This window comes from Lissotriton helveticus, chromosome 11 (genome assembly GCF_964261635.1).
Source record: "Lissotriton helveticus chromosome 11, aLisHel1.1, whole genome shotgun sequence".
In the NCBI taxonomy this organism is placed as follows: Eukaryota; Metazoa; Chordata; class Amphibia; order Caudata; family Salamandridae; genus Lissotriton; species Lissotriton helveticus.
The window spans coordinates 709,175,986-709,198,596 of NC_136072.1; the positions used below are offsets into that span (position 1 = coordinate 709,175,986).

Here is a 22,611-nt window from a genome sequence, read left to right on the forward strand (position 1 = left end):
GTACGGGTTTATTTACATCTCCAGAAACTATAACTAAAAAAGACATTAGTTTAACGAAAAAAGCCCTCTTGGATCTTCTCTCTCTAGAGCGGGAAGGGATTGATATGGGAAAATCCAGGGTACGAGAAAATTATGCACTGATAACTTGTACAGGGCTGGAACCGTATCTAGTCATAGTAAATAAACCCTATCATCGGTTTCTTTTGACCAGATTCCGGCTCAACCTAATTCACTTTACGTTGGTTGTATATGATGAATGGTGCTCCCCTGAAGAAGCAGTCCCCTGATCTTGTGACAGTTTCTCACCCCAAAATACCCTACATTTCCTGATGTTCTGTGAACAGTTTATTGAGTGCAGGAGGAAATATTTGCTGCCAATCCTGCGAGAGGCAGGATTTTTACAAGTTAGACCGGCACTAGTGTACCTAAAACAACTTGGTTCACCAAAAATAATGTTTCATGTTGCCTGTTTTCTAATTGCAGCAAATCGAATAAGAAGGAGAAATGTCACATTCCCACCACTCTTAAATATTTGTGATAATTAGACGCCTTGAACACGTATACTTAATTTTACTAAGTCATGAATTGATTTTTAAGGCAAACATTGCTCTATTTTTATTAATCTTTTAATCTTATTGAATATTTATTGCAACTGTAATCAATTGTACATTTTTTAATTCAATTTCTTTGTAATTACTTGTATGTTTATATGACTGTGCTTTCTGTCTTTATATGATATTAATTTATCGAGAATAAAGGAAATTGACTGACTGAATCTTATGTATAAAAAGGACCAAGGGGCCTAACACCACAAACAATGACATGGAGCCAAAAAGGCTTGGTTATGTAAAACTCAATGATAAACTACAGTGATAAATTCAAAAACCACTTATTTTACACTGCACAACCAGCCCTGACTATCTAGATGGTGCATTTGTTTGATATCCAACAAAAAAGAAGAGGTCTATGCGTTTCAAACCCCCTCATTCTTGAGGTTCTCCTCAGGCCCACAGAACACTATTTTGTAGATCCATAAGTGATCAATAAAGTTTCAGTGAGATCGGTTTGGACACGATGACGTGAAAAAACAGGCGATTGTTTTGGACTTGTCACGGACTTGCAATGTCTGACTTCCTAGATTGTGTATCAATCCAATATAGCCAACTGTCAGATGGAGGGAGCTTTGCAGATAATTTTGGTCGATTCTTTCAAAGCGGCACTGGGCTCCTTATAGCATCATATGATCCGCTCGATATCTTTGCTCGATATGGTTGCTGCTCAAATTTCTTGCTATTTAGCAACAACAACAAGGACAAGTGACCGGCACCTCATGGTCGGCGTGCGGTCGCCGTTGCCACACTCAAGCCGTTTTTCCTTCGAGCGTTTAGTTCTGTGTTTTTTCTAATATTCAGCTCCTCAAAAAGCAAAGACATGTACTGTAGTTCCCTCTTGTACAACAGCAGCATTACAGGCGCTGAGTGCAAGCTGTCTCCGTGTGTTTCAGTGCCCGTATATGACACCAGTGGCATCATGCTAATGGAGCTGCGATGGTTGAGTGGTTAAGGCGTTGGACTCGCAATCCAATTGAATCCTGCTCACAGCGTCAGATTTTGCATGAACACCATTTGGTTTAGTTAAGGAAATGTTCACTTCTCTTTATGCAATCCTCATCAAGTCACAGAGTTAAACGGCAAAAACTCAAACTAGATGTAAACATTAAGACAGTTTCCACACCCAGGAAGTGTTTTAGAGAGCAGGTGGCTCGGAAGGGTTTGTAGTCTGGACCTGTCCTGCCTGATCCTGATGAGTCACGAAAAGAGTAATTCTTTTTTTATGAAGCGTGTCTTGTTTAGGCTTTTGAACTCTTTTTGAGCACACTTAAGGGCCCGTTGCCACTGCTGCAATACAGGGAAAAGAGGGTAAAAATGCGCAGTGATTGATTACCGCTCATCTGTGCCCTGTCACTCACTTTGAGAGACGCGTGTTGCTATTTTAATTAATGGTATGAAAGCATGCAAAATAAATGAGGGCAACAGGGCACTGCCTTGTACATGCCCTGCCCTTCCGTTACTTTATTTTTTAGGTCTCGACCTGACATGAGCAGCTCATGGCTCATATACGAGAACAGTGACATCATGCTCTTGGACTAACGATGGCCGAGTGGTTAAGGTGCTGGGCTCAAAATCCAATGGGGTTTCGCCGTGCAGGTTCGAATCCTCCTTGCAGCATCATGAGATTTTGCATAAACACCATTTGTTTTAGTTAACGAAATGTTCACTTCTCGTTACGCAATCCTAAGTCACAGAGTTAAACAGCAAAAACTCAAACTAGATGTAAATATTGACACAATTTCCACACCCAAGAAGTGTTTTAGAGAGCAGGTGTCTCGGAAGGGTTCGTAGTCGGGACCTGTCCTGCCTGATCTAGACAACTCACGAAAAGAGTATTTTTTTTTTATGAAGCGTGTCTTGTTTAGGCTTTTGGACTCTTTCTGAGTACACTTAAGGGCCCGTTGCCACCACCGTAATATAGGGAAAAGAGGGTAGAAATGTGCAGTGATTGATTACCGCTCATCTGTGCCCTGTCACTCACTTTGAGTGATGCGTGTTGCTATTTTTATTAATTGTATGAAAGCATGCGGAATAAGTGAGGGCAACAAAGCACTGCTGGTACGTGCCCCGTCCTTCCGTTCCTTCATTTTTTAGTTTTCGGCCTGAGGTGAGCAGCTCATGGCTCGTATACGATAACAGTGACAATGGACTCATGGCGCTGCGATGGCTGAGTGGTTAAGATGTTGGACTCAAAATCTAATGGGGTTTCCCCGTGCAGTTTCGAATCCTGCTTGCAGCCTTCTGTGGTTTTGCATGAACACCATTTGGTTTAGTTAAGGAAATGTTCACTTCTCGTTACGCAATCCTCATCAAGTCACAGAGTTAAACAGCAAAAACTTAAACTAAAGGTAAACATTATGACAATTTCCACACTCAGGAAGTGTTTTAGAGAGCAGGTGGCTCGGAAGGATTCGTAGTCTGGACCTGTCTTGTCTGCTCTTGACGAGTCACGAAAAGAGTAAGTTTTTTTATGTAGCATGTCTTGTTTAGGCTTTTGGACTCTTTCTGAGTACACTTAAGGGCCCGGTCCCAGCGCCGTAATATAGGGAAAAGAGGGTAGAAATGCGCAGTAATTGATTACCGCTCATCTGTGCCCTGTCACTCACTTTGAGTGATACTTGTTGCTATTTTTATTAATTGTATGAAAGCATGTGAAATAAGTGAGGGCAACAGGGCACTGATGGTTCCTGCCCCGTCCTTATGTTACTTTATTTTTTAGGTCCCAGCCTGACGTGAGCAGCGCATGGCTCATATTCGACAACTGTGACGCCATACTCATGGAGCTGTGATGGTCGAGTAGTTAAGGCATTGGACTCGAAATCCAATGGGGTTTCCCTGCGCAGGTTCGAATCCTGCTTGCAGCGTTGTGCGATTTTGCATGAACACCATTTGGTTTGTTAAGGAAATGTTCACTTCTCGTTACGCAATCCTCATCAAGTCACAGAGTTAAACAGCAAAAACTCAAACTAAATGTAAACATTAAGACAATTTCAACAATCAGGAAATGTTTTAGAGAGCAGGTGGTTCGGAAGGGTTCGTAGTCTGGACCTGTCCTGCCTGATCTTGACGAGTCACGAAAAGAGTAATTTTTTTTATGTAGCGTGTCTTGTTTAGGCTTTTGGACTCTTTCTGAGTACACTTAAGGGCCCGGTCCCAGCGCCGTAGTATAGGGAAAAGATGGTAGAGATGCGCAGTGATTGATTACTGCTCATCTGTGCCCTGTCACTCACTTTGAGTGATACGTGTTGCTATTTTTATTAATTGTATGAAAGCAAGCGAAATAAGTGAGGGCAACAGAGCACTGCTGGTACCTGCCCTGTCCTTCAGTTACTTTATTTTTTAGGTCTCGGTCTGAGGTGAGCAGCGCATGGCTCATAACCGACAACAGTGACATCATACTCATGGAGCTGCGATGGCCGAGTGGTTAAGGCTTTGGATTTGAAATCCAATGGGGTTTCCCTGCGCAGGTTCGAATCCTGCTTGCAGCATCGTGCAATTTTGCATGAACACCATTTGGTTTGTTAAGGAAATGTTCACTTCTCGTTAGTCAATCCTCATCAAGTCACAGAGTTAAACAGCAAAAATTCAAACTAAATGTAAACAGTAAGACAATTTCAACACTCAGGAAGTGTTTTAGAAAGCAGGTGGTTCGGAAGGGTCCGTAGTCTCGACCTGTCCTGCTTGATCTTGACGAGTAACAAAAAGAGTAATTTTTTATGTAACGTGTCTTGTTTAGGCATTTGGACTCTTTCTGAGTACTCTTAAGGGCCCATTCCCAGCACCGTAATATAGGGAAAAGAGGGTAGAAATGTGCAGTGATTGATTACCGCTGATCTGTGCCCTGTCACTCACTTTGAGTGATGCGTGTTGCTATTTTTATTAATTGTATCAAAGCATGCGAAATAAGTGAGGGAGACAAGGCACTGCTGGTACGTGCCCCGTCCTTCCGTAACTTTAATTTTTAGGTCTCGGCCTGACGTGAGCAGTGCATGGCTCGTATACGACAACAGTGACATCATACTCATGCAGCTGCAATGGCCGAGTGGTTAAGGTGATGAACTTGAAATCCAAAGGGGTTTTCCCGCGTAGGTCTGAATCCTGCTTGCAGCGTCATGAGATTTTGCATGAATACCATTTGGTTTAGTTAAGTAAATGTTCACTTCTTGTTATGCAATCCTCATCAAGTCACAGAGTTAAACGGCGAAAACAAAAACTAGATGTAAACATTGAGACAATTTCCACACCCAGGAAGTGTTTTAGAGAGCAGGTGGCTCGGAAGGGTTCGTAGTCTGGACCTGTCCTGCCTGATCTAGACAAGTCAGGAAAAGAGTAATTTTTTTTTATGAAGCATGTCTTGTTTAGGCTTTTGGACTCTTTCTGAGTACTCTTAAGGGCCCATTCCTAGCACCGTAATATAGGGAAAAGAGGGTAGGAATGTGCAGTGATTGATTACTGCTCATCTGTGCCCTGTCACTCACTTTGAGTGATGCGTGTTGCTATTTTTATTAATTGTATGAAAGCATGCGAAATAAGTGAGGGAGACAGGGCACTGCTGGTACGTGCCCCATCCTTCCGTTACTTTAATTTTTAGGTGTCGGCCTGATGTGAGCAGCGCATGGCTCGTATACGACAACAGTGACATCATACTCACGCAGCTGCGAATGCCGAGTGGTTAAGGCGTGGACTTGAAATCCAATGGGGTTTCCTAGCTTAGGTTCGAATCCTGCTTGCAGCGTCATGAGATTTTGCATGAACACCATTTGGTTTAATTAAGTAAATGTTCACTTCTCGTTATGCAATCCTCATCAAGTCACAGAGTTAAACGGCAACAACTCAAACTAGATGTAAACATTGAGACAATTTCTACACCCAGGAAGTGTTTTAGAGAGCAGGTGGCTAAGAAGGGTTTGTAGTCTGGACCTGTCCTGCCTGATCTAGACAAGTCAGGAAAAGAGTAATTTGTTTTATGAAGCGTGTCTTGTTTAGGCTTTTGGACTCTTTCTGAGTACACTTAAAGGCCCGTTGCCACCGCCGTAATATAGGGAAAAGAGGGTAGAAATGCGAAGTGATTGATTACTGCTCATCTGTGCCCTGTCACTCACTTTGAGTGATACGTGTTGCTATTTTTATTAATTGTATGAAAGCAAGCGAAATAAGTGAGGGCAACAGAGCACTGCTGGTACCTGCCCCGTCCTTCCGTTACTTTATTTTTTAGGTCTCGGTCTGACGTGAGCAGCGCATGGCTCATATACGACAACAGTGACATCATACACATGGAGCTGCGATGGCCGAGTGGTTAAGGCGTTGGACTCAATATCCAATGGGGTTTCCCTGCGCAGGTTCGAATCCAGCTTGCAGTGATGTGTCATTTTGCATGAACACCATTTAGTTTGTTAAGGAAATGTTCACTTCTCGTTAGTCAATCCTCATCAAGTCACAGAGTTAAACAGCAAAAATTCAAACTAAATGTAAACATTAAGACAGTTTCAACACTCAGGAAGTGTTTTAGAGACCAGGTGGTTCGGAAGGGTTCGTAGTCTGGACCTGTCCTGCCTGATGTTGACGAGTCACAAAAAGAGTAATTTTTTCATGTAGCGTGTCTTGTTTAGGCTTTTGGACTCTTTCTGAGTACTCTTAAGGGCCCATTCCCAGCGCCGTAATATAGGGAAAAGAGGGTAGAAATGTGCAGTGATTGATTACCGCTCTTCTGTGCCCTGTCACTCACTTTGAGTTATGCGTGTTGCTATTTTTATGAATTGTATCAAAGCATGCGAAATAAGTGAGGGAGACAAGGCACTGCTGGTACGTGCCCCGTACTTCCTTAACTTTAATTTTTAGGTCTCGGCCTGACGTGAGCAGTGCATGGCTCGTATACGACAACAGTGACATCATACTCATGCAGCTGCAATGGCCGAGTGGTTAAGTTGATGAACTTGAAATCCAATGGGGTTTTCCCGCGTAGGTTCGAATCCTGCTAGCAGCGTCTTGAGATTTTGCATGAATACCATTTGGTTTAGTTAAGTAAATGTTCACTTCTTGTTATGCAATCCTCATCAAGTCACAGAGTTAAACGGCGAAAACAAAAACTAGATGTAAACATTGAGACAATTTCCTCACCCAGGAAGTGTTTTAGAGAGCAGGTGGCTCGGAAGGGTTCGTAGTCTGGACCTGTCCTGCCTGATCTAGACAAGTCAGGAAAAGAGTAATATTTGTTATGTAGCATGTCTTGTTTAGGCTTTTGGACTCTTTCTGTGTACACTGAAGGGCCCGTTGCCACCACTGTAATATAGGGAAAAGAGGGTAGAAATGCGCAGTGATTGATTACCGCTCATCTGTGCCCTGTCACTCACTTTGAGTGATACTTGTTGCTATTTTTATTAATTATATGAAAGCATGTGAAATAAGTGAGGGCAACAGGGCACTGCTGGTTCCTGCCCCGTCCTTATGTTACTTTATTCTTTAGGTCCCGGCCTGACGTGAGCAGCGCATGGCTCATATTCGACAACTGTGACACCATACTCATGGAGCTGCGATGGCCGAGTGGTTAAGGCGTTGGATTCGAAATCCAATGGGGTTACCCTGCACAGGTTTGAATCCTGCTTGCAGCGTCGTACGATTTTGCATGAACACCATTTGGTTTGTTAAAGAAATGTTCACTTCTCGTTACGCAATCCTCATCAAGTCACAGAGTTAAACAGCAAAAACCCAAACTAAATGTAAACATTAAGACAATTTCAGCACTCACCAAGTGTTTTAGAGAGCAGCTTTGTCGGAAGGGTTCGTAGTCTGGACCTGTCCTGCCTGATCTTGACGAGTCACGAAAAGAGTAATTTCTTTTATGTAGCATGTCTTGTTTAGGCTTTTGGAAGCTTTCTGAGTACTCTTAAGGGCCCATTCCCAGCACCGTAATATAGGGAAAAGAGGGTAGGAATGTGCAGTGATTGATTACCGCTCATCTGTGCCCTGTCACTCACTTTGAGTGATGTGTGTTGCTATTTTTATCAATTGTATGAAAGCATGCGAAATAAGTGAGGGAGACAGGGCACTGCTGGTACGTGCCCCGTCCTTCCGTTACTTTAATTTTTAGGTCTCGGCCTGATGTGAGCAGCGCATGGCTCGTATACGACAACAGTGACATGATACTCTTGCAGCTGTGATGGCCGAGTGGTTAAGCAGACCCCCCAGGATATAGCGGCATGGACTAGCAAATTTAGCGGCATAAAAATGGAAATTTAGCGGCACAAATATGGAAATTTAGCGGCATTGTTGCGGCCCTTTATTTTACTCAGAATCATTCCTTTTCAGCCTTAAATCAATGGAAACTGTTTTAGCAGAGGAATAGGCAACCTGGGATATAGAACAGAGGAAGCAGTCCACAGGTGAAGGCTCCTTAACGTGCCTTCCCCTTCTACACAACCACCAGGCATTTCCTCTCTGCTCAACTTTGCCCTCCATTGATGGAGCTGCCAATAACTTGACACAGCAAAACAAAATATACTAAGACTTTGCCAAATGTAATGCAGGTTAATCAATATATGTAATATTGATTTCTAAATCAACACCGTGCCCCTTTCCCCTCTTTAACTGTGTTCAACAGGTGGTGGAACTGCACGAATAAGAAAATGTCAAGCATTAACAAAAGTCATCAAGTGGCTGTCAAATGGTGTGTAAATTAGTCATAGTGCAATTAAGTCCAACACCATCCCAACTGTTAACATATCAAAAGAAATGACCATTTAGAAGCTGCCCAACACTATTCTGCAATGCTAATTTCTCAAAAACTACTAAACGGATCTACACCAAATCAATCAGAAGGATATCTTCATTCATGCTATATTTGTGGTAATTCCATTCACTAGATTTAATCTAGTAGAGAGCAAAGGTTACTTTGGGAATTTATATGGGGAGCACTCATTATGTAAGCCGATGTAAACCGATGTTTATGAAACTTGACATCCCAAAACTTGGCTAGTTTCGTTATTCAAAAGAATAGTGTAATATTAAAATGTGAACAATAGCCACAGTCATGGTGACAAAGCCACTTGCGTCCTATTTAATTGGTGTGATGATTAGGGTGGTAGCAGTCCAGCCACAGGCCGTCAGTGAGGACATCTAGCATATCTGGATCAGCCATGAGGTTAATTGGTAGGACCAAGTAACATATTCGGACCAGGACTGGGTCTTGGGTCAAAACATGTAGTCCAGAACTGTGGAATTTGGATTCTAAAAGGAACTAGCTGGGTCCGAAACATCCAGATTGTTACTCCTTTGAACGCAGGATTGATTTGCAGAACTGTATCTGCAGTGAATCCAGGTCTGAATGAGTGTCCACTGATGCTTCCTGGATTTCTGAGATGTACTGAAAACTATGAATGTGGGTAAATGTTTGTTCCTCTTATAGCCTGGTATGACTGAGGCAGGCTCAGATATTTGGCACAGGCTGACTCTGCCTCAATCTTACCATCCTATCAGAGGTAGTGACCTATTGAGAAGTCTCCAGAGTTCTCAGTAAATCATTTAACATCTGCAGTTTGCTTTATTCAATAAAAAATGGTCCACAGCCTTGGAGATGAGATGGTGGTGTGGTGAGTACTTCAGTGCATAATTTTAACACATACCTGTAATTTTTTAAATCATTGTTTTCCACTAGCTTCCACCCACAACATTTTAACCTTTGTTGTCCATTCTGGAATCTGTATACCCAGTATACTAGTAAAGCTTTTTCATGTTTCAGGGCAGTACGTGTGATAAAAATTCAGCTATAATTAGCAAGCAGAATAGTCATGTTACCGTGATGTCTGCAGCTACTTAAAAAATAATAGGTTGCAGCACATCCCATATTACTGCGCACAACAAGCACACTCAGCAGTGGAGTCTTCAATTGATTTATACATTGGACCCTTGTCTGCCCCAGAGAAAAACGACGTCATTATTCACTCGCTGCCAGGTGTCCTTCTCATACAGCACATTGCAATCTGTGTGCTACTGGCAGGTCCAACTACTGACACTGTGGGGTTTCGGCAGTGTTCCAAAGCTCAAGGATGAACCACAGATCATTCAATTTCCCTCATAAAACTGGAAGAGGATTGCTAAGCAGATTCCACCCATTTCTCCTTAAGTGGTGGTTTTGGGTGAAATAGGCAAACAGACTATAAAGCAGACTCTGGCAAAGTGGCACTCGTTTAAACTATGTCCCCAGCTGATGAAGAGCTAAACTAGTCTCATCCACCATCCATTCTAGAGCTGTCAAAAACTGCTGACGGCAGGATAAATTCATGATATTCCAAAGAGGTTATGTTTATTTACATCAAACTTAACTCTTAGGAGTGGTGTTCAAGAATTGGTAGGTGTTTTCAAGCCTTCGAAAAACTTTTTTCAGCAGAACTGACATGTAGTGAACTATGTGCAGAGGAGAACATAATGGTATGCCTGAAAAAGCTGCAATATCAACTTACCAGTAGGTTCTGCAAATTGACTACGTACTACTAAGTGCTTGGTTGAGAGGCTAACTTTGAGTTTAAGTTCATACAACCTTGGTCTCTTCCGGTGGTGAGAAAAATATTGAGTGATGTCGGAGCTCGGCCCCCTTCCTGACCTCTTCGTACTGGGGGTAAGTGTTTGACATTGTTCAATATTCCGTCTATCATTTGTGCTTTTTACAGATAGAAAGTGTGCCAGGCTTAAAGTGAGGCAGGCATAAAGTGACAGACAGAGAGTGGGCCTGGTTTAAACAGCGTCAGAAATAACGCATGCCTGGCAGAAAGCGTGCTATCCTTATAGTGCACCAGACATACCATGTGCCAGGCAGAAGCTTTGCCAGGCTTAAAGTGCACCAGACATAATACTTGCCAGGCAGAAAGTGTGCCACGCTTAAAGAGAGATAATGTGTGCCATTCACAATGTAGTGTGGCAGGCTTGAAGTGCGCTCACCAGACATAATGTGTCCCAGGCATAAAGTGTGCCCGGCATTAGGTGCACCAGATATAAGATGTGCATCCTGGAAGAGGGTTAGACCCTGGAAGTGGGCAGAGGTTTAGAACACAGCTCGTGGCGGTGCAAGAGCTGGCAGATGCCAAATAAAAGCTGGAGGAAATTTGGGCAGAATATAAAGGAGAAAGGGGAGACGGGAGGTAGTGAGTCAGATGTATGGATGCCTCATGCAATGTCTTTTTTTTTTAGTTCTGGTAGCTGTGCTCTTGGTTTTAAAAAGAACACAACCACACCAGCTCCTTAGGCATCCCTCTGTCCGAACTCCCCGTGGCCCCACACTCCTTTTATCTGTCCTCCCTGAGACCGCCCTCTCTCAGAAGAAGCTGCGGCATGAAAAAGAATGTTCCTTATAACCTTTCAAACTTTCGGATTGTATGCTCCAAATTTCGCGGGCAGTATTAAAACAGCTGATTTTGCTATTTTTTAGCAAATTGCAAAATCGTGGATGGTCTGTTTATCTTCCCCATGCAACCATGTCATAAACCGTACTGCTTCTTCAGCTCTTTCAGTGTACGCATTAATTGCCCCATCACATTAACTGGGCTCGGAAGCTGTTAAACCATAAACCAGAAGGGGCTTCCACTATAAGATCCCATCGTTGGAACATGCGCCCCTCCGTGACTGGTAAATACCGGCGCGCGCCTACAGTTCGCTTCTGGGAACCTAGGGTGATTCACAGCAGAACAAAGTGCCGATTTCGCGGGCACTTTCGTAAAAATCGCTGGATTTTTACAAAAGTGCCGATTTCGCGGCATACTGCGAAATCGCGATATCCTGGAGGGTCTGGTTAAGGCGTTGGACTTGAGATCCAATGGGGTTTCCCCGCTTAGGTTCGAATCCTGCTTGCAGTGTCATGAGATTTTGCATGAACACCATTTGGTTTAGTTAAGTAAATGTTCACTTCTCGTTATGCAATCCTCATCAAGTCACAGAGTTAAACGGCAAAAACTCAAACTAGATGTAAACATTGAGACAATTTCTACACCCAGGAAGTGTTTTAGAGAGCAGGTGGGTAGGAAGGGTTTGTAGTCTGGACCTGTCCTGCCTGATCTAGACAAGTCAGGAAAGAGTAATTATTTTTTTCATGAAGCATGTCTTGTTTAGGCTTTTGGACTCTTTCTGAGTACTCTTAAGGGCCCATTCCCAGCACCGTAATATAGGGAAAAGAGGGTAGGAATGTGCAGTGATTGATTACCGCTCATCTGTGCCCTGTCACTCTCTTTGAGTGATGCGTGTTGCTATTTTTATTAATTGTATGAAAGCATGCAAAATAAGTGAGGGAGACAGGACACTGCTGGTACGTGCCCCGTCCTTCCGTTACTTTAATTTTTAGGTGTCGGCCTGATGTGAGCAGCGCATGGCTCGTATACGACAACAGTGACATCATACTCACGCAGCTGCGAATGCCGAGTGGTTAAGGCGTGGACTTGAAATCCAATGGGGTTTCCTAGCTTAGGTTCGAATCCTGCTTGCAGTGTCATGAGATTTTGCATGAACACCATTTGGTTTAGTTAAGTAAATGTTCACTTCTCGTTATGCAATCCTCTTCAAGTCACAGAGTTAAACGGCAAAAACTCAAACTAGATGTAAACATTGAGACAATTTCTACACCCAGGAAGTGTTTTAGAGAGCAGGTGGCTAGGAAGGGTTTGTAGCCTGGACCTGTCCTGCCTGATCTAGACAAGTCAGGAAAAGAGTAATTTTTTTTTATGAAGCGTGTCTTGTTTAGGCTTTTGGACTCTTTCTGAGTACACTTAAAGGCCCGTTGCCACCGCCGTAATATAGGGAAAAGAGGGTAGAAATGCGCAGTGATTGATTACCGCTCATCTGTGCCCTGTCACTCACTTTGAGTGATACGTGTTGCTATTTCTATTAATTGTATGAAAGCAAGCGAAATAAGTGAGGGCAACAGTGCACTGCTGGTACCTGCCCCGTCCTTCCGTTACTTTATTTTTTAGGTCTCGGTCTTACGTGAGCAGCGCATGGCTCATATACGACAACAGTGACATCATACACATGGAGCTGCGATGGCAGAGTGGTTAAGACGTTGGACTCGATATCCAATGGGGTTTCCCTGCGCAGGTTCGAATCCTGCTTGCAGTGACTTGTGATTTTGCATGAACACCATTTGGTTTGTTAAGGAAATGTTCACTTCTCGTTAGTCAATCCTCATCAAGTCACAGAGTTAAACAGCAAAAATTCAAACTAAATGTAAACATTAAGACAGTTTCAACACTCAGGAAGTGTTTTAGAGAGCAGGTGGTTCGGAAGGGTACGTAGTCTGGACCTGTCCTGCCTGATCTTGACGAGTCACAAAAAGAGTAATTTTTTCATGTAGCTTGTCTTGTTTAGGCTTTTGGACTCTTTCTGAGTACTCTTAAGGGCCCATTCCCAGCGCCGTAATATAGGGAAAAGAGGGTAGAAATGTGCAGTGATTGATTACCGCTCATCTGTGCCCTGTCACTCACTTTGAGTGATGCTTGTTGCTATTTTTATTAATTGTATCAAAAGCATGTGAAATAAGTGAAGGCAACAGGGCACTGCTGGTACCGGCCCCGTCCTTCTGTCGCTTTATTTTTTAGGTCTCGGTCTGACTCAAGCAGCGCATTGCTCGTATACGACAACACTGACATCATACTCATGGAGCTGCGACTGCCGGGTGGTTAAGGCATTGGATCTGAAATCCAATTGGGTTTCCCTGCGCAGGTTCGAATCCTGCTTGCAGCATCGTGCGGTTTTGCATGAACACCATTTGGTTTGCTAAGGAAATGTTCACTTCTCGTTACGCAATCCTCATCAAGTCACAGAGTTAAACAGCAAAAACTCAAACTAAATGTAAACATTAAGACAATTTCAACACTCAGGAAGTTTTTAGAGAGCAGGTGGTTCGGAAGGGTTCGTAGTCTGGACCTGTCCTGCCTGATCTTGACGAGTCCCAAAAAGAGTAATATTTTTATGTAGCGTGTCTTGTTTAGGCTTTTGGACTCTTTCTGAGTACTCTTAAGGGCCCATTCACAGCGCCGTAATATAGGGAAAAGAGGGTAGAAATGTGCAGTGATTGATTACCGCTCATCTGTGCCCTGTCACTCACTTTGAGTGATGCGTGTTGCTATTTTTATTAATTGTATCAAAGCATGCGAAATAAGTGAGGGAGACAAGGCACTGCTGGTACGTGCCCCGTCCTTCCGTAACTTTAATTTTTAGGTCTCGGCCTGACGTGAGCAGTGTATGGCTTGTATACGACAACAGTGACATCATACTCATGCAGCTGCAATGGCCGAGTGGTTAAGGTGATGAACTTGAAATCCAATGGGGTTTCCCCGCGTAGGTTCGAATCCTGCTGGCAGCGTCATGAGATTTTGCATGAATACCATTTGGTTTAGTTAAGTAAATGTTCACTTCTTGTTATGCAATCCTCATCAAGTCACAGAGTTAAACGGCGAAAACAAAAACTAGATGTAAACATTGAGACAATTTCCACACCCAGGAAGTGTTTTAGAGAGCAGGTGGCTCGGAAGGGTTGGTAGTCTGGACCTGTCCTGCCTGATCTAGACAAGTCAGGAAAAGAGTAATTTTTTTTATGAAGCATGTTTTGTTTAGGCTTTTGGACTCTTTCTGAGTACACTGAAGGGCCCGTTGCCACCGCCGTACTATAGGGAAAAGAGGGTAGAAATGCGCAGTGATTGATTACCGCTCATCTGTGCCCTGTCACTCACTTTGAGTGATACTTGTTGCTATTTTTATTAATTGTATGAAAGCATGTGAAATAAGTGAGGGCAACAGGGCACTGCTGGTTCCTGCCCGTCCTTATGTTACTTTATTTTTTAGGTCCCGGCCTGACGTGAGCAGCGCATGGCTCATATATGACAACAGTGACATCATACTCATGGAGCTGCGATGGCCGAGTGGTTAAGGCGTTGGACTTGAAATCTAATGGGATTTCTCCGTGCAGGTTCGAATCCTGCTTGCAGCGTTGTGCAATTTTGCATGAACACCATTTGGTTTGTTAAGGAAATGTTCACTTCTCGTTAGTCAATCCTCATCAAGTCACAGAGTTAAACAGCAAAAATTCAAACTAAATGTAAACAGTAAGACAATTTCAACACTCAGGAAGTGTTTTAGATAGCAGGTGGTTCGGAAGGGTTCGTAGTCTGGACCTGTCCTGCTTGATCTTGACGAGTAACAAAAAGAGTAATTTTTTTATGTAACGTGTCTTGTTTAGGCATTTGGACTGTTTCTGAGTACTCTTAAGGGCCCATTCCCAGCACCGTAATATAGGGAAAAGAGGGTAGGAATGTGCAGTGATTGATTACCGCTCATCTGTGCCCTGTCACTCACTTTGAGTGATGCGTGTTGCTATTTTTATTAATTGTATGAAAGCATGCGAAATAAGTGAGGGAGACAGGCTAGTACGTGCCCCGTCCTTCCGTTACTTTAATTTTTAGGTGTCGGCCTGATGTGAGCGGCGCATGGCTCGTATACGACAACAGTGACATCATACTCACGCAGCTGCGAATGCCGAGTGGTTAAGGCGTGGACTTGAAATCCAATGGGGTTTCCTAGCTTAGGTTCGAATCCTGCTTGCAGCGTCATGAGATTTTGCATGAACACCATTTGGTTTAGTTAAGTAAATGTTCACTTCTCGTTATGTAATCCTCATCAAGTCACAGAGTTAAACGGCGAAAACTCAAACTAGATGTAAACATTGAGACAATTTCTACACCCAGGAAGTGTTTTAGAGAGCAGGTGGCTAGGAAGGGTTTGTAGTCTGGACCTGTCCTGCCTGATCTAGACAAGTCAGGAAAAGAGTAATTTTTTTTTATGAAGCATATCTTGTTTAGGCTTTTGGACTCTTTCTGAGTACACTGAAGGGCCCGTTGCCACCGCCGTAATATAGGGAAAAGAGGGTAGAAATGCGCAGTGATTGATTACCGCTCATCTGTGCCCTGTCACTCACTTTGAGTGATACTTGTTGCTATTTTTATTTATTGTATGAAAGCATGTGAAATAAGTGAGGGCAACAGGGCACTGCTGGTTCCTGCCCCTTCCTTATGTTACTTTATTTTTAAGGTCCCGGCCTGACGTGAGCAGCGCCTGGCTCATATTCGACAACTGTGACACCATACTAATGGAGCTGCGATGGCCAGTGGTTAAGGAGTTGGACTCGAAATCCAATGGGGTTACTCTGCGCAGGTTTGAATCCTGCTTGCAGTGTTGTGCGATTTTGCATGAACACCATTTGGTTTGTTAAGGAAATGTTCACTTCTCGTTACGCAATCCTCATCAAGTCACAGAGGTAAACAGCAAAAACTCAAACTAAATGTAAACATTAAGACAATTTCAACACTCAGGAAGTGTTTTAGAGAGCAGGTGGTTCAGAAGGGTTCGTAGTCTGGACCTGTCCTGCCTGATCTTGACGAGTCACGAAAAGAGTAATTTTTTTATGTAGCGTGTCTTGTTTAGGCTTTTGGACTCTTTCTGAGTACACTTAAGGGCCCGGTCCCAGCGCCGTAATATAGGGAAAAGATGGTAGAAATGCGCAGTGATTGATTACTGCTCATCTGTGCCCTGTCACTCACTTTGAGTGATACTTGTTGCTAATTTTTATTAATTGTATGAAAGCAAGAGAAATAAGTGAGGGCAACAGAGCACTGCTGGTACCTGCCCCGTCCTTCAGTTACTTTATTTTTTAGGTCTCGGTCTGAGGTGAGCAGCGCATGGTCATATATAACAACAGTGACATCATACTCATGGAGCTGCGATGGCTGAGTGGTTAAGGCGTTGGACTTGAAATCCAATGGGGTTTCCCCGCGCAGGTTCGAATCCTGCTTGCAGCGTCGTGCAATTTTGCATGAACACCATTTGGTTTGTTAAGGAAATGTTCACTTCTCGTTAGTCAATCCTCATCAAGTCACAGAGTTAAACAGCAAAAATTCTAACTAAATGTAAACAGTAAGACAATTTCAACACTCAGGAAGTGTTTTAGATAGCAGGTGGTTCGGAAGGGTTCGTAGTCTGGACCTGTCCTGCTTGATCTTGACGAGTAACAAAAAGAGTAATTTTTTTATGTAATGTGTCTTGTTTAGGCATTTGGACTCTTTCTGAGTACTCTTAAGGGCCCATTCCCAGCACCGTAATATAGGGAAAAGAGGGCAGGAATTTGCAGTGATTGATTACCGCTCATCTGTGCCCTGTCACTCACTTTGAGTGATGCGTGTTGCTATTTTTATTAATTGTATTAAAGCATGCAAAATAAGTGAGGGAGACAGGGCACTGCTGGTGCGTGCCCCGTCCTTCCGTTACTTGAATTTTTCGGTCTAGGCCTGATGTGAGCAGCGCATGGCTCGTATACGACAACAGTGACATCATACTCTTGCAGCTGTGATTGCCGAGTGGTTAAGGCGTTGGACTTAAGATCCAATGGGGTTTCCCCACTTAGGTTCGATTCCTGCTTGCAGTGTCATGAGATTTTGCATGAACACCATTTGGTTTAGTTAAGTAAATGTTCACTTCTCGTTATGCAATCCTCATCAAGTCACAGAGTTAAACAGCAAAAACTCAAACTAGATGTAAACATTGAGACAATTTCTACACCCAGGAAGTGTTTTAGAGAGCAGGTGGGTAGGAAGAGTTTGTAGTCTGGATCTGTCCTGCCTGTTCTAGACAAGTCAGGAAAAGAGTATTTTTTTTTTATGAAGCGTGTCTTGTTTAGGCTTTTGGACTCTTTCTGAGTACTCTTAAGGGCCCATTCCCAGCACCGTAATATAGGGAAAAGAGGGTAGGAATGTGCAGTGATTGATTACCGCTCATCTGTGCCCTGTCATTCACTTTGAGTGATGCGTGTTGCTATTTTTATTAATTGTATGAAAGCATGCGAAATAAGTGAGGGAGACAGGGTACTGCTGGTACGTGCCCCGTCCTTCCGTTACTTTAATTTTTAGGTGTCGGCCTGATGTGAGCAGCGCATGGCTCGTATATGACAACAGTGACATCATACTCACGCAGCTGCGAATGCCGAGTGGTTAAGGCGTGGACTTGAAATCCAATGGGGTTTCCTAGCTTAGGTTCGAATCCTGCTTGCAGCGTCATGAGATTTTGCATGAACACCATTTGGTTTAGTTAGGTAAATGTTCACTTCTCGTTATGCAATCCTCATAAAGTCACAGAGTTAAACGGCAACAACTCAAACTAGATGTAAACATTGAGACAATTTCTACACCCAGGAAGTGTTTTAGAGAGCAGGTGGCTAGGAAGGGTTCGTAGTCTGGACCTGTCCTGCCTGATCTAGACAAGTCAGGAAAAGAGTAATTTTTTTTATGAAGCGTGTCTTGTTTAGGCTTTTGGACTCTTTCTGAGTACACTTAAATGCCCGTTGCCACCGCCGCAATACAGGGAAAAGAGGGTAGAAATGCGCAGTCATTGATTACTGCTCATCTCTGCCCTGTCACTCACTTTGAGTGATACGTGTTGCTATTTTTACTAATTGTATGAAAGCAAGCGAAATAAGTGAGGGCAACAGAGCACTGCTGGTACCTGCCCCGTCCTTCCGTTACTTTATTTTTTAGGTCTTGGTCTGACGTGAGCAGCGCATGGCTCATATACGACAACAGTGACATCATAAACATGGAGCTGCGATGGCCGAGTGGTTAAGGCGTTGGACTCAATATCCTATGGGGTTTCCCTGCGCAGGGTCGAATCCTGCTTGCAGTGACGTGTGATTTTGCATGAACACCATTTGGTTTGTTAAGGAAATGTTCACTTCTCGTTAGTCAATCTTCATCAAGTCACAGAGTTAAACAGCAAAAATTCAAACTAAATTTAAACATTAAGACAGTTTCAACACTAAGGAAGTGTTTTAGAGAGCAGGTGGTTCGGAAGGGTTCGTAGTCTGGACCTGTCCTGCCTGATCTTGACGAGTCACAAAAAGAGTAATTTTTTCATGTAGCGTGTCTTGTTTAGGCTTTTGGACTCTTTCTGAGTACTCTTAAGGGCCCATTCCCAGCGCCATAATATAGGGTAGAAATGTGCAGTGATTGATTACCGCTCATCTGTGCCCTGTCACTCACTTTGAGTGATGCGTGTTGCTATTTTTATTAATTGTATCAAAAGCATGTGAAATAAGTGAGGGCAACAGGGCACTGCTGGTACCTTGCCCGTCCTTCTGTCGCTTTATTTTTTAGGTCTCGGTCTGACTCGAGCAGCGCATTGCTCATATACGACAACACTGACATCATACTCATGGAGCTGCGACGGCCGAGTGGTTAAGGAGTTGAATTTGAAATCCAATGGGGTTTCCCTGCGCAGGTTCGAATGCTGCTTGCACCATCGTGCGAGTTTGCATGAACACCATTTGGTTTGTTAAGGAAATGTTCACTTCTCGTTACGCAATCCTCATCAAGTCACAGAGTTAAACAACAAAAACTCAAACTAAATGTAAACATTAAGACAATTTCAACACTCAGGAAGTTTTTAGAGAGCAGGTTGTTCGGAAGGGTTCGTAGTCTGGACCTGTCCTGCCTGAGCTTGACGAGTCCCAAAAAGAGTAATTTTTTTATGTAGCGTGTCTTGTTTAGGCTTTTGGACTCTTTCTGAGTACTCTTAAGGGCCCATTCACAGCGCCGTAATATAGGGAATAGAGGGTAGAAATGTGCAGTGATTGATTACCGCTAATCTGTGCCCTGTCACTCACTTTGAGTGATGCGTGTTGCTATTTTTATTAATTGTATGAAAGCATGCGAAATACGTGAGGGAGACAGGGCACTGCTGGCACGTGCCCCGTCCTTCCGTAACTTTAATTTTTAGGTCTCGGCCTGACGTGAGCAGCGAATGGCTCATATACGACAACAGTGACATCATAATCATGCAGCTGCAATGGCCGAGTGGTTAAGGTGATGAACTTGAAATCCAATGGGGTTTCCCCGCGTAGGTTCGAATCCTGATTGCAGCGTCATGAGATTTTGCATGAATACCATTTGGTTTAGTTAAGTAAATGTTCACTTCTTGTTATGCAATCCTCATCAAGTCACAGAGTTAAACGGCGAAAACAAAAACTAGATGTAAACATTGAGACAATTTCCACACCCAGGAAGTGTTTTAGAGAGCAGGTGGCTCGGAATGGTTGGTAGTCTGGACCTGTCCTGCCTGATCTAGACAAGTCAGGAAAAGAGTACTTTTTTTTTATGAAGCATGTCTTGTTTAGGCTTTTGGACTATTTCTGAGTACACTGAAGGGCCCGTTGCCACCCCCGTAATATAGGGAAAAGAGGGTAGAAATGCGCAGTGATTGATTACCGCTCATCTGTGCCCTGTCACTCACTTTGAGTGATACTTGTTGCTATTTTTATTAATTGTATGAAAGCATGTGAAATAAGTGAGGGCAACAGGGCACTGCTGGTTCCTGCCCCGTCCTTCTGTTACTTTATTTTTTAGGTCTCGGTCTGACGTGAGCAGCGCATGGCTCATATTCGACAACTGTGACACCATACTCATGGAGCTGCGATGGCCAAGTGGTTAAGGCGTCGGACTCGAAATCCAATGAGGGTTACCCTGCGCAGGTTCAAATCCTGCTTGCTGCGTTGTGCGATTTTGCATGAACACCATTTGCTTTGTTAAGGAAATGTTCACTTCTCGTTTGTCAATCCTCATCAAGTCACAGAGTTAAACAGCAAAAATTCAAACTAAATGGAAACATTAAGACAATTTCAACACTCATGAAGTGTTTTAGAGAGCAGGTGGTTCGGAAGGGTTCGTAGTCTGGACCTGTCCTGCCTGATCTTGACGAGTCACGAAAAGAGTACGTTTTTTTTATGTAGCGTGTCTTGTTTAGGCTTTTGGACTCTTTCTGAGTACACTTAAGGGCCCGGTCCCAGCGCCGTAATATAGGGAAAAGATGGTAGAAATGCGCAGTGATTGATTACTGCTCATCTGTGCCCTGTCACTCACTTTGATTGATACGTGTTGCTATTTTTATTAATTGTATCAAAAGCATGTGAAATAAGTGAGGGCAACAGGGCACTGCTGGTACCTGCCCCGTCCTTCAGTTACTTTATATTTTAGGTCTCGGTCTGAGGTGAGCAGCGCATAGCTCATATAAGACAACAGTGACATCATACCCATGGAGCTGCGACGGCTGAGTGGTTAAGGCGTTGGATCTGAAATCCAATGGGGTTTCCCCGCGCAGGTTCGATTCCTGCTTGCAGCGTTGTGCAATTTTGCATGAACACCATTTGGTTTGTTAAGGAAATGTTCACTTCTCGTTACGCAATCCTCATCAAGTCACAGAGTTAAACAGCAAAAACTCAAACTAGATGTAAACATTGAGACAATTTCTACACCCAGGAAGTGTTTTAGAGAGCAGGTGGGTAGGAAGGGTTTGTAGTCTGGACCTGTCCTGCCTGATCTAGACAAGTCAGGAAAAGAGTAATTATTTTTTTATGAAGCGTGTCTTGTTTAGGCTTTTGGACTCTTTCTGAGTACTCTTAAGGGCCCATTCCCAGTACCGTAATATAGGGAAAAGAGGGTAGGAATGTGCAGTGATTGATTACCGCTCATCTGTGCCCTGTCACTCACTTTGAGTGATGCGTGTTGCTATTTTTATTAATTGTATGAAAGCATGCGAAATAAGTGAGGGAGACAGGGCACTGCTGGTACGTGCCCCGTCCTTCCGTTACTTTAATTTTTAGGTCTCGGCCTGATGTGAGCAGCGCATGGCTCGTATACGACAACAGTGACATCATACTCTCGCAGCTGTGATGGCCGAGTGGTTAAGGCGTTGGACTTGAGAACCAATGGGGTTTTCCCACTTAGGTTCAAATCCTGCTTGCAGTGTCATGAGATTTTGCATGAACACCATTTGGTTTAGTTAAGTAAACGTTCACTTCTCGTTATGCAATCCTCATCAAGTCACAGAGTTAAACGGCAAAAACACAAACTAGATGTAAACATTGAGACAATTTCTACACCCAGGAAGTGTTTTAGAGAGCAGGTGGGTAGGAATGGTTTGTAGTCTGGACCTGTCCTGCCTGATCTAGACAAGTCAGGAAAAGAGTAATTTTTTTTATGAAGCGTGTCTTGTTTAGGCTTTTGGACTCTTTCTGAGTACACTTAAAGGCCCGTTGCCACCGCCGTAATATAGGGAAAAGAGGGTAGAAATGCGCAGTGATTGATTACCACCCATCTGTGCCCTGTCACTCACTTTGAGTGATACGTGTTGCTATTTTTATTAATTGTATGAAAGCATGTGAAATAAGTGAGTACAATAGGGCACTGCTGGTTCCTGCCCCGTCCTTATGTTACTTTATTTTTTAGGTCTCGGCCTGACGTGAGCAGCGCATGGTTCATATACGACAAAAGTGACATCATACTCATGGAACTGCGATGGCCGAGTGGTTAAGGCGTTTGACTCGAAATTCAATGGGGTTTCCCTGCGCAGGTTCGAATCCTGCTTGCAGCGTCGTCCAATTTTGCATGAACACCATTTGGTTTAGTTAAGTAAACGTTCACTTCTCGTTATGCAATCCTCATCAAGTCACAGAGTTAAACGGCAAAAACACAAACTAGATGTAAACATTGAGACAATTTCTACACCCAGGAAGTGTTTTAGAGAGCAGGTGGGTAGGAAGGGTTTGTAGTCTGGACCTGTCCTGCCTGATCTAGACAAGTCAGGAAAAGAGTAATTTTTTTTATGAAGCGTGTCTTGTTTAGGCTTTTGGACTCTTTCTGAGTACACTTAAAGGCCCGTTGCCACCGCCGTAATATAGGGAAAAGAGGGTAGAAATGCGCAGTGATTGATTACCACCCATCTGTGCCCTGTCACTCACTTTGAGTGATACGTGTTGCTATTTTTATTAATTGTATAAAAGCATGTGAAATAAGTGAGTACAATAGGGCACTGCTGGTTCCTGCCCCGTCCTTATGTTACTTTATTTTTTAGGTCTCGGTCTGAGGTGAGCAGGGCATGGCTCATATACTGTGGAAAAGTAAATTTTGCCATGTTCTGTGTCCCCACGTGT

The 22,611-nt window shown here is 43.4% G+C and overlaps 18 non-coding genes across 18 annotated transcripts; all 18 read left to right on the plus strand.

The window, feature by feature from the left end:
• The first annotated feature begins 2,768 nt into the window (after positions 1-2,768).
• TRNAL-CAA (transfer RNA leucine (anticodon CAA)) lies at positions 2,769-2,850 on the plus strand. The gene has a single exon. It is a non-coding gene; the product is annotated as a tRNA-Leu (tRNA).
• Positions 2,851-3,393: 543 nt separating this feature from the next.
• On the plus strand, positions 3,394-3,475 carry TRNAS-CGA (transfer RNA serine (anticodon CGA)). The gene has a single exon. It is a non-coding gene; the product is annotated as a tRNA-Ser (tRNA).
• Positions 3,476-4,017: 542 nt separating this feature from the next.
• On the plus strand, positions 4,018-4,099 carry TRNAS-UGA (transfer RNA serine (anticodon UGA)). The gene has a single exon. It is a non-coding gene; the product is annotated as a tRNA-Ser (tRNA).
• A 540-nt stretch (positions 4,100-4,639) lies between these two features.
• Positions 4,640-4,721, plus strand: TRNAS-UGA (transfer RNA serine (anticodon UGA)). The gene has a single exon. It is a non-coding gene; the product is annotated as a tRNA-Ser (tRNA).
• A 1,168-nt stretch (positions 4,722-5,889) lies between these two features.
• TRNAL-CAA (transfer RNA leucine (anticodon CAA)) lies at positions 5,890-5,971 on the plus strand. Its single transcript has one exon. It is a non-coding gene; the product is annotated as a tRNA-Leu (tRNA).
• A 1,166-nt stretch (positions 5,972-7,137) lies between these two features.
• On the plus strand, positions 7,138-7,219 carry TRNAS-CGA (transfer RNA serine (anticodon CGA)). Its single transcript has one exon. It is a non-coding gene; the product is annotated as a tRNA-Ser (tRNA).
• Positions 7,220-12,622: 5,403 nt separating this feature from the next.
• On the plus strand, positions 12,623-12,704 carry TRNAS-CGA (transfer RNA serine (anticodon CGA)). The gene has a single exon. It is a non-coding gene; the product is annotated as a tRNA-Ser (tRNA).
• A 542-nt stretch (positions 12,705-13,246) lies between these two features.
• Positions 13,247-13,328, plus strand: TRNAS-UGA (transfer RNA serine (anticodon UGA)). The gene has a single exon. It is a non-coding gene; the product is annotated as a tRNA-Ser (tRNA).
• A 540-nt stretch (positions 13,329-13,868) lies between these two features.
• TRNAS-UGA (transfer RNA serine (anticodon UGA)) lies at positions 13,869-13,950 on the plus strand. Its single transcript has one exon. It is a non-coding gene; the product is annotated as a tRNA-Ser (tRNA).
• Positions 13,951-14,492: 542 nt separating this feature from the next.
• TRNAS-UGA (transfer RNA serine (anticodon UGA)) lies at positions 14,493-14,574 on the plus strand. Its single transcript has one exon. It is a non-coding gene; the product is annotated as a tRNA-Ser (tRNA).
• A 1,782-nt stretch (positions 14,575-16,356) lies between these two features.
• Positions 16,357-16,438, plus strand: TRNAS-UGA (transfer RNA serine (anticodon UGA)). Its single transcript has one exon. It is a non-coding gene; the product is annotated as a tRNA-Ser (tRNA).
• Positions 16,439-16,979: 541 nt separating this feature from the next.
• Positions 16,980-17,061, plus strand: TRNAL-UAA (transfer RNA leucine (anticodon UAA)). The gene has a single exon. It is a non-coding gene; the product is annotated as a tRNA-Leu (tRNA).
• Positions 17,062-18,229: 1,168 nt separating this feature from the next.
• TRNAL-CAA (transfer RNA leucine (anticodon CAA)) lies at positions 18,230-18,311 on the plus strand. Its single transcript has one exon. It is a non-coding gene; the product is annotated as a tRNA-Leu (tRNA).
• Positions 18,312-19,466: 1,155 nt separating this feature from the next.
• TRNAS-UGA (transfer RNA serine (anticodon UGA)) lies at positions 19,467-19,548 on the plus strand. The gene has a single exon. It is a non-coding gene; the product is annotated as a tRNA-Ser (tRNA).
• Positions 19,549-20,092: 544 nt separating this feature from the next.
• Positions 20,093-20,175, plus strand: TRNAS-CGA (transfer RNA serine (anticodon CGA)). Its single transcript has one exon. It is a non-coding gene; the product is annotated as a tRNA-Ser (tRNA).
• Positions 20,176-20,719: 544 nt separating this feature from the next.
• TRNAS-UGA (transfer RNA serine (anticodon UGA)) lies at positions 20,720-20,801 on the plus strand. Its single transcript has one exon. It is a non-coding gene; the product is annotated as a tRNA-Ser (tRNA).
• A 544-nt stretch (positions 20,802-21,345) lies between these two features.
• On the plus strand, positions 21,346-21,427 carry TRNAS-UGA (transfer RNA serine (anticodon UGA)). The gene has a single exon. It is a non-coding gene; the product is annotated as a tRNA-Ser (tRNA).
• A 543-nt stretch (positions 21,428-21,970) lies between these two features.
• TRNAS-CGA (transfer RNA serine (anticodon CGA)) lies at positions 21,971-22,052 on the plus strand. Its single transcript has one exon. It is a non-coding gene; the product is annotated as a tRNA-Ser (tRNA).
• The last annotated feature ends 559 nt before the right edge of the window (positions 22,053-22,611 follow it).